This window comes from Myxine glutinosa, chromosome 11 (assembly GCF_964187855.1).
Source record: "Myxine glutinosa chromosome 11, kmMyxGlut1.1, whole genome shotgun sequence".
Lineage (NCBI taxonomy): Eukaryota > Metazoa > Chordata > Myxini > Myxiniformes > Myxinidae > Myxine > Myxine glutinosa.
This window is the reverse complement of record NC_136271.1, coordinates 97,876,054-97,890,722: the sequence shown is the minus strand read 5'-3', so window position 1 is coordinate 97,890,722 and position 14,669 is coordinate 97,876,054. Positions and strand designations below refer to the sequence as shown.

At 39.1% G+C, this 14,669-nt stretch overlaps 2 non-coding genes across 2 annotated transcripts; both read right to left on the bottom strand.

Annotated features, from left to right (window-relative positions):
* Positions 1–12,462: 12,462 nt before the first annotated feature.
* Positions 12,463–12,534, bottom strand: TRNAW-CCA (transfer RNA tryptophan (anticodon CCA)). Its single transcript has one exon. It is a non-coding gene; the product is annotated as a tRNA-Trp (tRNA).
* A 1,447-nt stretch (positions 12,535–13,981) lies between these two features.
* TRNAW-CCA (transfer RNA tryptophan (anticodon CCA)) lies at positions 13,982–14,054 on the bottom strand. Its single transcript has one exon. It is a non-coding gene; the product is annotated as a tRNA-Trp (tRNA).
* Between the last annotated feature and the right edge of the window lie 615 nt (positions 14,055–14,669).

The following is a 14,669-nucleotide window of genomic DNA, read 5'->3' as shown; positions in this document are numbered from 1 at the left end:
AGAGAGAGATGGACAGAAAAAGAAAGAAAGAGAGACATAGAGACAAACAGAGATAAAGATGATAGTCAGACACATAGAGAGAGACAGACAAAAAGAGATAGACAGAGTGAGACAAAGTGAGAAAGAGAGACAGACAGAGAGAGATAGACAGAAAAAGAAAGAAAGAGAGACATAGAGACAAACAGAGATAAAGATGATAGTCAGAGTCAGACACATAGAGAGAGACAGACAAAAAGAGATAGACAGAGTGAGACAAAGTGAGAAAGAGAGACAGACAGAGAGAGATAGACAGAAAAAGAAAGAAAGAGAGACATAGAGACAAACAGAGATAAAGATGATAGTCAGACACATAGAGAGAGACAGACAAAAAGAGATAGACAGAGTGAGACAAAGTGAGAAAGAGAGACAGACAGAGAGAGATAGACAGAAAAAGAAAGAAAGAGAGACATAGAGACAAACAGAGATAAAGATGATAGTCAGACACATAGAGAGAGACAGACAAAAAGAGATAGACAGAGTGAGACAAAGTGAGAAAGAGAGACAGACAGAGAGAGATAGACAGAAAAAGAAAGAAAGAGAGACATAGAGACAAACAGAGATAAAGATGATAGTCAGAGTCAGACACATAGAGAGAGACAGACAAAAAGAGATAGACAGAGTGAGACAAAGTGAGAAAGAGAGACAGACAGAGAGAGATAGACAGAAAAAGAAAGAAAGAGAGACATAGAGACAAACAGAGATAAAGATGATAGTCAGACACATAGAGAGAGACAGACAAAAAGAGATAGACAGAGTGAGACAAAGTGAGAAAGAGAGACAGACAGAGAGAGATAGACAGAAAAAGAAAGAAAGAGAGACATAGAGACAAACAGAGATAAAGATGATAGTCAGAGTCAGACACATAGAGAGAGACAGACAAAAAGAGATAGACAGAGTGAGACAAAGTGAGAAAGAGAGACAGACAGAGAGAGATAGACAGAAAAAGAAAGAAAGAGAGACATAGAGACAAACAGAGATAAAGATGATAGTCAGACACATAGAGAGAGACAGACAAAAAGAGATAGACAGAGTGAGACAAAGTGAGAAAGAGAGACAGACAGAGAGAGATAGACAGAAAAAGAAAGAAAGAGAGACATAGAGACAAACAGAGATAAAGATGATAGTCAGACACATAGAGAGAGACAGACAAAAAGAGATAGACAGAGTGAGACAAAGTGAGAAAGAGAGACAGACAGAGAGAGATGGACAGAAAAAGAAAGAAAGAGAGACATAGAGACAAACAGAGATAAAGATGATAGTCAGACACATAGAGAGAGACAGACAAAAAGAGATAGACAGAGTGAGACAAAGTGAGAAAGAGAGACAGACAGAGAGAGATAGACAGAAAAAGAAAGAAAGAGAGACATAGAGACAAACAGAGATAAAGATGATAGTCAGAGTCAGACACATAGAGAGAGACAGACAAAAAGAGATAGACAGAGTGAGACAAAGTGAGAAAGAGAGACAGACAGAGAGAGATAGACAGAAAAAGAAAGAAAGAGAGACATAGAGACAAACAGAGATAAAGATGATAGTCAGACACATAGAGAGAGACAGACAAAAAGAGATAGACAGAGTGAGACAAAGTGAGAAAGAGAGACAGACAGAGAGAGATAGACAGAAAAAGAAAGAAAGAGAGACATAGAGACAAACAGAGATAAAGATGATAGTCAGACACATAGAGAGAGACAGACAAAAAGAGATAGACAGAGTGAGACAAAGTGAGAAAGAGAGACAGACAGAGAGAGATAGACAGAAAAAGAAAGAAAGAGAGACATAGAGACAAACAGAGATAAAGATGATAGTCAGAGTCAGACACATAGAGAGAGACAGACAAAAAGAGATAGACAGAGTGAGACAAAGTGAGAAAGAGAGACAGACAGAGAGAGATAGACAGAAAAAGAAAGAAAGAGAGACATAGAGCCAAACAGAGATAAAGATGATAGTCAGACACATGTTTTACAGATGGATACAGGTGGGACAAAGGGAAACACCGTATCAAGACAAGCCGACCAATCAAGGGAAACCAGAGACTTCTACTTCAGATACTCCTTGAAAATGGTGATATTTATCCTAGGAATGGGTTCTCTGGTAGTGGGGACTCTGTGTTGTATGGATTATTTTGGGGTAATGAGGGAACAAAACGCAACACCAGCAAATGATACACAGATATATGATCATGCGGAACGACAAAAGCAGAAGAGAAGTTTGATGAAGGATAAAGACACACCTTTAGAACCCGATGGATTACACGGGATTAATACTTTTTTACATTTAGCCCATACAAGGGCTGCTATAGCAAATGAAAGTAATTGTTGGATATGCACACAAATGCCGCATTCTAGTGAGATCGGAGTACCATTGGAGGCAGTTCCTTTTGGTTGGGCGGAATTATGTAGCCGCTTCCCTCACACCCTGATAGCATCAGATTTTAACGGCCAACTGTCCGGGGAAGAGGGATGGAAGAAAGGGGGATATAATTGTAACCAATTTGAGGACAGTTATAGACCTACATATGATAAGAACAAAATGCCCTCTTACATGACCGTCCAGCAGCAAATAACAGGATTAATGTGTATCACCAGACCCCAAACGCCTACGCATAACAGGTCTATGGGAACCTCTAAATGCCACAATTATGGTCACGAAGAAGGCTGGATGAGAACACCTGTCCCACTAGGACCAAATGGCACGAAGGGTTTAGCTTTATATTGGGAAGGCATGTGGGGAATGGACAACACATGGACATATAATAATACGTATTTTATATGTGGACACAAGGCGTATGCGTATCTTCCCTCGGGATGGTTCGGAACATGTTTTCTGGGGTTTGTGCTTCCACACATGCGCCTGTTAACAAAGTCACCAACGCATATCCTGCATTCTAGGCAGAGAAGAACTATTAGCATGGGGGAATGGATTGGAATGGTAATATTTCCATTTTATGGAACCTGGAAGGCAGGGCGAGAACTCAGGCACATGGCATTGGCTATGGAGAAGTTGGCAAATAAAACAGCTAGTGGATTGGAACTTGTTGGAACTTGTTGTTGGAACTTGTTGTTGGAACTTGCTGTTGGAACTTGTTGTTGGAACTTGTTGTTGGAACTTGTTGTTGGAACTTGCTGTTGGAACTTGTTGTTGGAACTTGTTGTTGGAACTTGTTGTTGGAACTTGTTGGAACTTGTTGTTGCAACTTGCTGTTGGAACTTGCTGTTGGAACTTGTTGGAACTTGTTGTTGCAACTTGCTGTTGGAACTTGCTGTTGGAACTTGTTGGAACTTGTTGTTGGAACTTGCTGTTGGAACTTGTTGTTGGAACTTGTTGTTGGAACTTGCTGTTGGAACTTGTTGTTGGAACTTGCTGTTGGAACTTGTTGGAACTTGTTGTTGGAACTTGTTGTTGGAACTTGCTGTTGGAACTTGTTGGAACTTGTTGTTGGAACTTGTTGTTGGAACTTGTTGTTGGAACTTGCTGTTGGAACTTGCTGTTGGAACTTGTTGTTGGAACTTGTTGGAACTTGTTGTTGGAACTTGTTGTTGGAACTTGTTGTTGGAACTTGCTGTTGGAACTTGTTGTTGGAACTTGTTGTTGGAACTTGTTGTTGGAACTTGTTGTTGGAACTTGTTGTTGGAATGAATGGGAACATTCAAATGTTGGGTTTTGCTAACATTTCCACAACGTCGCTACAACGTTTCACTTTCGTTGTTGCAACGTTTTGCTCCAACGTTTTGGGGACATTCGAATGTCAAGTGAATCGAATGAGAATTCAGGAATTATTTCATTATTAACGATTAATGAAGTACTTATTTAATTAATTACATTTCTTATTACATTACAGTAATTACATTACAGTAATTACCTGAGGTAATTACAGTAATTACAGTTCCGGTAATTACAGTAATTACAGTAATCATTACAGTAATTACAGTAATCATTACAGTAATTGCAGTAATCTTATTACAGTAATTACATTACATTAACTCAGGCACCTTTTGAGTAAGGAAGCTGATATTTGGACATGACACTGACCAAGTGATGTGGCTGTCAAGGAAAATATTGATTTATTGATTAATCATTTAATAAATTAACTCGTTGATTTATAAATGACTTATTTAATTAAAATTCCTGAGAGATACATCTTCGGATGAAATACTTGCAGATTGGTTATGCTATGAGCCAATTGATTAAGGAAAATATTTTGTGATGGCCATATTGGCAATTTCGTGGCCATATTCGTGGCAACTCAGTTAGTGCCACTGCACCTTTAAAATGCATCCCTGCGTTCATTTTTCGATCGATTGAGTTGAAATTTTGAACAATCGGATCTGGACTGTCGTTGTTAACGACTCTAGCACGCACTCGTCCAATCAGGATGGAGCGGTATGGTCCCCGGATCATCACTGCCCGCAGTTTTAATTAATTTTACTTTTTCTCTTGGTCATATAATTTTGAAGACATGCGTGTCATGATAGAGGAAATGTTTGTTCTGTTGAACGGAATAAATGTTGTTTATTTGTGTGGGAGTGTATTTTTGTGTATTTCTTGTGTATTTTGGATATATTTTCACGACTAATTCCAGTTAACATCCTGCAAAATTTGCTCGTTTGCTGGCCGAGTCGAAATTGCGTTGAGTTTCTATGGCATGCGCCATTAAAAGCGCTGTGTAATGGTTGAGCTCCTTTTATTTCGGTTTGGTCATGCGGATGAGCAAACAAAGTGACAAATGCTGCGGCTGGAGCAGTAGAAGCGATGTTTTTTTAAATGGAAACGATGTAATGAGTAATTAAAAGTGGGAGGGGGCAACACCACGCATACCTCTTTTAAGGTGTGTATAAACCCTGGAATATTTCAGCAATCAATACAATGCTGAAACTATGTAAGTTAAGTTAATGAGTAATTTACTGAGTAATTTAATGAGTAATTTAATGAGTAATTTAATGAGTAATTTAACGAAGAATTTAATGAGTAATTTAATGAGTAATTTAATGAGTAATTTAACGAATAATTTAATGAGTAATTTAATGAGTAATTTAACGAATAATTTAATGAGTAATTTAATGAGTAATTTAATGAGTAATTTAACGAATAATTTAATGAGTAATTTAATAAGTAATTTAATAAGTAATTTAATGAGGAATTAAAAGTGGGAGGGGGCAACACCACGCATACCTCTTTTAAGGTGTGTATAAACCCTGGAATAAACGTGGGAGGGGGCAACACCACGCATACCTCTTTTAAGGTATGTATAAACCCTGGAATATTTCAGCAATCAATACGATGCTGAAATGATGTAATTTACTGTGTAAGAGGGTCGACCTTGGGTTTGTTTGGGTTTGTTGTTTATTTTGTGGATGTGTATTTTTTGTGTATTTTGGATATATTTTCACGACTAATTCCAGTTAACATCCTGCAAAATTTGCTCGTTTTCTGGCTGAGTCGAAATTGCGTTGAGTTTCTATGGCATGCGCCATTAAAAGCGCTGTGTAATGGTTGAGCTCCCTTTATTTCGTTTTGGTCATGCGGATGAGCAAACAAAATGACGAATGCTGCGGCTGGAGCAGTGGAAGCGATTTTTGAATTGTTCAATGATTATTCGATATTGTTATGACTTATTGTCAATAGGTATACTGAGTGGCCATGAGGTAGCCTGTTGCTATGTACAGTTTTATTCTATTGTTGATTATACCACATAATTGTGGTGATAAAGGAAATGTTCGTTTTAAATAGATGATTATGATATGACCATGACTATAAAATCATGATGATTATTATGAATGATATCATAGGGTTCAAATGCAGAATGATTGCATGAACTTGGGAAAGAACTTTCAAGCCCTATGGGATAAATTGGGTGTTACAAGCAATGGAGCTTCAAAATTTAGCATGATTGAAGGAATTTTACAGTCTTATTTCAGTAGTTTTACGAAATTTAAATTGCCAAGAGATTTTGGGTACTATTAAAAGGAAAATGATGAGATATTTTTCCCAAAGAACTTTAATATCTGGCATCCATTTTGGCTGTCTCACGAATGAAGGATGAGTTGCCTTTAGTGGTTGCAAAGAAAAATTTGTGGAGACCAGGCAAAATGGGAAAATATGTCAGATATGACCCTAGGACAGGACGGCGATTCATCAATTGACATGAGGTACGAATCCGAGGTGACGACCGATGAAATTCGATCTCAGTCAATGGATGGACCTGTCCTGACATCATTGGGGAAAGGGCTTATGCAAGGAGTCATTCAAAATGATTAATTTGATTTATTGATGAATATTGATGAATTAATTGAAATTGAATAATTGATTGAATTGTTAATTGATTGAATCTAATTGATTGAATTTAATTGCATAAATTGAACTGAATAAATTGAATTGAATATATTGATTGTTTGATTGATGAAAATGCGGTCTCAAGAAAGAAGCTTTGATATCTTTGCGAGATATTATCAATGTGGAGACAACCTGGGAAAATTGAGCAAGGTGGTGAGTTTATATACAGATATATATGTGCGGTTACCATTGTGTGATTTCCCCGTCAAACAGAGCGGACACCTGAGGATTCACCCACTTCATACTGACCCTCCGGCTCATCTGCAAATACTGATCTGTGAGATTGGATTGTGCAAAAGCCACAGCTGAGGGAGATTCTCTGGAAATCACCGTGCGAACAGGTGGAGAGATCCTTCCTGGAGGTACGAGTGAAGCTTTAGAGGAACCTGGAACAAGCTACAACACATCCAACGCTACTTTGATAAAAGGCAGAATGGGAAATGGAGCCTGCAAGAACACACAAGGACAACCAGAGATTCCACAAAAAGGTACTTGTACACATCATATGTACGACCGTTATGGTGCCGAAGCTATAAGGCAGGTCGAGAATTGGTATTTGTGGACAAAGGGACATGATGAGGAGTTTCCAAGAGATGGTACATTTGAGCGAAGTCGATTGGAAAGATTGGAACAAAGATTGAAAGCCAGGAAGAGACAGAATCTAACGGTAGACTGGCTTGCATTCCATCTTTGGGATGGTGAATCCAGACAACGGGAACAGCAAGAACGGATAACGGAACTAGAACTTAAAATAAAAAGGATACAGGATACAGTGGAGGAGACAAATGCACAACTGCCCTCGAAATTAGGAATGAAAGTCACAGTTGTCCCATCTGATTTCCAGTTGTCTCCCCAAAAAGGACGGTACAGAGAATTTTTTCGTGTTTCAGGAGATAACGAGAGATTGCAGTGGCAACTCAGGGATGTAGAGATGCAGCCCAGCAATACAAGTGCACAGGCGCACAGATCAGACAACGACAGAAACCGGTGTTTCGAGTGTGGAAAGATGGGACATTGGAGAAGAAGATGTCCGTATGTCAACAGGAAGACAAGGTCATGGGGCAAACCAAGATCAAGGGTACCAGTGCTTACCGGTACCTCAGACAATGATTAGGCCTTCATTGCTGCAAATCCCAAATGATGATTGGCCTCAACAGATTCGATTACTGGACAAACATGAACAACTGTCAATGATTCTTGTGTCTGAAAAGTTTTCAGAGCAAGAATGATTCATTTTTCTTTTTGCTTGTTAACAAATTAATAATTAATTGATCAAATGCCAAAATTGGATCTTCTATTTTGGGCACAGCAATTTTAAATTTACAAAGTTTGGAACAATTGCGTTGCAATTGTTGGCAAACCAAGTAACAAGAGTCACATGATGATCAGGTGGGAATTTCGGACTATTGTTCCGCACGATTGATAGGTCAATGGTCGACTGACATGCAAATGGGTGTGTAGTCAAAATTTGGATAGATTATTGTGAAGGCAGAAAGGGTAATTTCAATTTGACATCATAAGGGTTTTCTAAGAATGGACTTTTGGTTTATTTGTCTATAAGCATTTTGAATTTGATTGACAAATTTTATGAAATTGAAATAAAATTGACACCCATCTGATCTGTAAATAATGGTTCCAACGCAAACAAATATGCATAATGCATGTGTGTGTGTGTTTTTGTGTATCAATCTTACAAGATTGTTGACACCGACAGTGTGCCTGTCTGGAAATGGATAGTTATATGTGGATGGGATTGGGATATGTGGATGGGATTGAATATCCAGAGAATCCGTAAAATAAAATAGAAATATAATTTGATTATGAACATTATCTCTTTTGTCAAGGGAAATGGAATATAAAAAAAAAAAATTTGATGTGCTGGGTTATGAGCAGCCATTAATTAATAGTAAAATTGTGAGTAATTTTGGGATTCCATTTTTGATAGAATGTATATGAGAATAACATCTATTTATGGATATGAGCTTCATAAAAGGAAATGAAGTACAAAATCATCCAAATTTGGGAGAGGTCTTACACTGACTTCCCAGAATACTCTGCTCATGGATTTTATATATATAAACTTGAATTTTATCAGCATATAAATTGTGCTGTATGTATGGATGTGTTTTAGGCATAGATGATATGGGAAAAGAGTAAAGAAAATTTTGCTGGTTTGAACTATTGTGGGTTTTTCAGTTCTGGAGTTTAAACAAAGTCACTGGTTAACAGATGAGAAAGGATAGTAAATAAATTATTCTCTGCTGGGCAAATTAAGTACGATATTACTAAGACTTATGAGAGCTATTGTTCCGCCTTACAGCAGTGGAAAATTATTGGAAAAAATTAGATCCAACATAATGAATCTATAAAAGAATGTGATAGGGATAATATCCTCAATTTGTACTAATTATTTGATTGTGGGTAAAGGAATTAAGTCATCGTAGTGGATTGTTAACAGCAGCCTGAAAATGTCCTGAGAGTGTGCATCCATGTAATCAGAAATCCCAGATTTGTTTTTACAAACAACATTTTGGTAGAGGTCTTGTGTGGAACACTTCCTTGGTAGATAAAAACGGTACTGCATGCTGGCAGCCACTTTTGCGGCCAGTTAGGCCAAACAAATTGAGAGGAAATTGTAGTTAAATACGTAAGTTACACATGGCTATTTGTAAAAAAGGAAATTTGTTGAGATGGGAAACATTTTTTCGAAGGTTTATTAAGGTGTTATAATATGACATGTGGCAAGGCAAACTATTGGATGGGAAAATTAGATCTGGCTATAGAATAAATTTATTGACCCCTTGAAGTTAATCCTTCGAATCATTGTTTCACTGGCATTTTTGTTCAAATTGGAAATAGTTTGGTAGAGCTTTGGTTAAAACCTTTGGTTGCGGTATCTTGGAACGAATTGATAAACCATAGGAGATTGATAAGAATAGAAACAAATATGGACCCAAAATAGAAAGTTGGATTCATGCCTCTCATTGCAAGCAAGCACATGGGGCTAAGGTGGACGATCCCACAGAAAATGAGGCTGCACCTAGCAGCCCAGCAGAACATTCAGTGGTAGAAAAATGATAGTCATGATTTACAGTCATTTGAATTACATTTTAACACCCCTTGCATTGATAAACATTACATTTTCAACATGTGATATTCCTACTTGGAATAGTGACATTTATTTGCCTACATGACATACAATTACCTGCTGATATAAATACAACATGAGTGAAAAAATGTATCACAACTACACTCATGATCAGGGGATTGAGTTCAACCCCGGGAGATAGGGGGATCAGGGTAAGACAAATAATCTGATTATGTTACATATTAAGGGATTTTCTTTATTTACCTTTTAGGAAGCTTGTTAGTTTGGTATATAATGTTAAATGTCATTGACATATAACTATGTCATAGATATGAATATATACAAGGAGTAGCAGACTTGTTTGTTGGTTTAGTAGTTATATTGGCAATTGTTTTAGTGGTGGCTTGCTTGAAAGCCTTAGTGACGGTGTGTTTGAATAAGGTAACCAACAACACGATGATAACACATGAAGTGACAAATGAGGAAAGAAATGTGGAACCAGAAAAGGAAGACTTTTATGGCGACATAAACAGTAGAATTAAGATAATGGCATAACGACAATGTTATGAGTTGTGTCAATTACAATATCAATGAACTCATATCACCACGAGTGACACACTGTTAGAAAAAAAAAAAAAAAAAGAGGGAAAAGAAAAAGTGGAGAGGAATTATGGTAATAATACATTATGCTTAATTTGTTGGTTTGGGAAAATTGTTGTTGGGAATTAGGTATTCCCGTGTGTGATTGTAATCATATACAATGCTATTCTTAGTTTAGTAATAAAATACATACCTGATTGAATATTATTTGTGTGACGCATATAAATGAATATAACTTTTTGTGTTAAGGAAAAACAACAAATTGTTGAATGTGAAACTGTCGGAAGATATACATGATTATGCTGATTTCATGGTAAGATGTACCCTATCTGATTCAGTGTGTGCGGAAAGCAGATTCAGATATGACTGAGCATAAGGATAAGACGAGATCACATTTTGGAGGGATTGCTAACGGAATTGGGAAGAAGAAAGAAAGAAAATTTGTGGCTAAAAAATGAAGTTAATCGTGGCATACACCCTCTTTCTCAAAGAATGATGAAGACATTCTCCCGTGTAACTTGGAGATGAATGCTTACCTTCACCAAGGAAATTTATGTGACCATTTGCCTGGATCACACTGCAACATATGAAAGAAAGGCGATCACTTACTCTTGTTCGAAGACTTCGAACATTCACCACATCAGAAGTTGCAGGACAACGACATTTTACCTGCAACCTCTGTGAAATGCGGGGACATATGTTATTACTTCACCAACGTCCGGGGAACCAGCATGGAGCTGCAAAAAACGGCTGTGCCCTTGTCACAACAGCTGTGCACGATTCTGCTGGATTGCTCCTGGTAAGGACCATGAATGACCTGAACACCATGGTCCCAACATCATTGTGGATGCATCCGGCATCCCTGTTCCACATCTTGCTGGCCAATCAATGTCACACCAATACTTGCTGCCCACTCACAATAAGGGAGGAGGCAAGTCGACTACAACTGGGTGAAGGCCTTGTTCAGGAATTACTATGGTTTACAGCAAAAAGTGGCAAGAATGCTACAAGGAGAGCAGGGTCAGTCTATGACTCCGCAATGTTACCACAACAGCGAAATCCTACACGAAGTAGTGCAGGAGCTATGAAGACATTAGGAGAAAATGTTTCATACCTGGATTCAAACACAAGTGATCAGCCCTTCCTTTCAAACGAAGTCAACATTTGTGTGGAGGCAAACGTTTTTGCCAGATGGTGCAGATGCTTTACAAAACTTGAAAATGAAGTGAAATTGTTGTATCTTGGTGATGGTGAAGTGTTGTTTTGAAAATATATTTGTGATGCAAATGCAATAGATTGAACAATATGGAAGGAGTCAATGACCAACGAAATGTTTTGTGATTCTTGCAGGATGACGGTGTATGCCTAAGGGAATTTGATTACCAAAGTGATTGATTATTTACTTATACTTGTAATGATGTTTACTAGTAGTGATTGATTGTTTACTTATATTGATGTTTAGATTAATGGTTAATATAAACAAAAACAAAAAGATGAGGGAATTGTGGAAGTGTAACTCAGTGTAACATATTGATTGGCCCTGGTAACTTATTAATTAACCTGGTAACAAAGCAGATACATTTTATGTGTATGAACAATGTAATCTCTTGAAACACCTGGTCAAGGCCCCAGGCTAGAGCACCCCCCCCTGCTGTGATTTCCATTTACACAGCAGGAGGGGAGCGAGCTGATGCCAGGACTCGGTGCGATGCATGACCTCGGGACATTAGCGGAGAGGAGATTAAGTCCAGTTTGGCGATATAACGAGAGCAAACGTTGAGTAAAGTACACTTGTCCTCAGAAGCCCTGCCCGACGGAACGATGGAATGAACGAGTACTTGCTACGTGAAGCGCTGACCGAACGCGAGTGTCGGATGGAGAGAAGGACCAGCGAAAAGAGTTAACCTGATCCATTATATTATGCGGTATCATTTTGGTAATTGGATGAAGTGAATACAGTTTAATAAAGTTGTGACCTTTTGTAAAACCTGTTTCCGACCATTGGCGTCTTGAGTCTCACCCTCCACTTCCGCGACAGTCCGCACCCTCTCACGCTCCGCTCGGGTTCCTCCCGCCTTTCTGCAAACGCGCCGTGCTTCATTGCGTGCCCAGTGATGTGCAGTTCACAGTGCAAACTTGGTGTGGATTTTTCGTGGGAAATGCTCGAGATAAAGGAATCCGGGGATGAGGCCAGATGGCGAAGGTGAACAACCTCGGAAGGTAAAAGGTGCATGGGGTGTGAAAGAGGTGTGAGAACAAAAGGGGAATCAAGCATCCGGATTCGAAAACTAAACAATTAACAAAACAATATATGATGAAATAACTGGATATTAACTGAGAGTATCTCACTTTTAATATTTCGGAACCAAAACTGGAGCAATACTTTACATTGTGTACAAATTGAATGACCCCGACGTGATTTGAGCACGCAACCTTCTGATCTGGAGTCAGACGCGCTACCGTTGCACCACGAGGCCTAAGTTGTTCAATGCAATAATAATGTCTCAATACCACCATGAAGTTTCTGGAGTTGAAAACATCAATTACAAACGCGGTATTCCCTCTTGTTTGGACCCCACTTTGTCAGCTCGACACAGTCTTGGTTTAGTGATTTTTCTAATTTGTAACACTTGCAAAGTTTTGCAATTTGAGTATTTTGGAGACTTTGGAATGATTCAGCAAATGTTCGAGTGATTGACGTCTTGGACTTGGAGCATCGGAAGGGAGCAAAACATGAGCCGATGCTCCAACCATTCCAGCAACTCTTCTGCTTTGAAATAACAAATAAATAAATGCAATCTCGTACCATAGTGAAGGTGAGCCAATGTCAAACCACCCTTCATGAAGAACCAACACAGAAAGATATCACAGACAATAACACTGTGAAGGTTGTCGCCTGCAAATAACTCCAAAGAGGCTGGCACGTCACGGAAGACCATGATGGCGACCCGCACCAGAACTTCCTGCGGGCTCTCACGCCCAGAGTCATGTTACCACACAAAGACGCCTGAGCACGAGTGAGTATCATGCCAGCAGTTACACAACATATCTTAATAATTTGGCGGAGCGGAACCAATATGGCGGAACTGATTCTGCAATCCAGAGCCCAATGATGCTCATCAATCCACTCTCAGGTGCTTTACGCTGCCAACAAAATGGACAGGATAAGTCAAGCAATAAGATGCTCATCAATCAGCCAGGCAGCGAACGCTACTGGCAATCCCAGGAACACAATTTGGAGGAAGGCTATGCCACAATATGAATTGACAAGGGGGCCTACTCTTATTTAATTAATACAACGCAGATTCAACTATTGGGAACAGATCCTTACCTGAAACACATACTAATGAAATAACTAAAGGAGAAGCCCATGGTGTGCTCCGTGTTGCTCGTGGCCTAACTAGGGTGCGACCTTTGATCTTTACACCCCCAAAAATGGGAGTATTTACAGGGGATTATTTATAAGGGAATATTACAGATATTTACAAAGTGGAGGGTTCTAAAAACCGCAACAATATATTTTCATGATTAATGGACTTCATGTAGCGGCCATCTAGGATTTTAATGACTAGGCAACATCTGAAAATATTTTTTAACAGAACCACTGTGTCGGGCATACCTGAAAACCCCATAATATACACCAAAACCATCCATCTACTATGTTCCTTTCAAAACTTATAGGCATTTCTTGTTTGGCACAGGCCCCGTGGCGGCCATTTTCCAGCTTCGGCTGCAAAATTCAGGAATTCCACCAAGTAGATTCCTGAAGCCAGGGTAATCCCATACCCAAATCAACTGTCAAAGTCTATGCCTTCTGAGATGCATACAGGTTTCTATGCCAGGGCCAGGACGACTGAGAGTATCTCACTTTTAATCCCTCGGAACCAAAACTGGAGCAATACTTTACATTGTGTAAAAATTGAATGACCCCGACGTGATTTGAACACGCAACCTTCTGATCTGGAGTCAGATAGCGCTACCGTTGCGCCACGAGGCCTAAGTTGCTCAACATCTTATTATAATGGAGCAAACGTATATGGTTATGTCGATATGTCGCGATGTTTGTCGCCATGTTCACATGCGATGCAAACGTCTTCTTCTTCTGAAAATAAAATTACGACACTCTTAATTAACCCTCTTCATTGCGTAAAGACTGCTGAGACCCCTCAGACCTTTGACGACCCTTTAATTCCCTCAATACACTTCAGACCACCAAGACCCCTGAAGACCCAAAATACCATGAAGACTCCCAAAGACCCCAAAGACCCAAAATACCATTCAAGGCCCTGAGGCTCAAAAAGACAGTGAATACCCAAAAACCCAAAAGACACCAAATACCCTGAATACCCAAAAACCCAAAAGACCCCAAAGACCCAAAAGACCCCAAAGACCCAAAACACCCTGAAGACTCAAAACACCCCGAAGACCCAAAACACACCGAAGACCCAAAATACACCGAAGACCCAAAACACCCTGAAGACCCAAAACACCCAGAAGAACCAAAACACCAGGAATACCCAAAACACCCCGAAAACCAAAAACACCCCAAACACCCAAAACACCATGAAGACCCAAAACACCCCGAACACCCAAAGCACCCCGAAGACCAAAA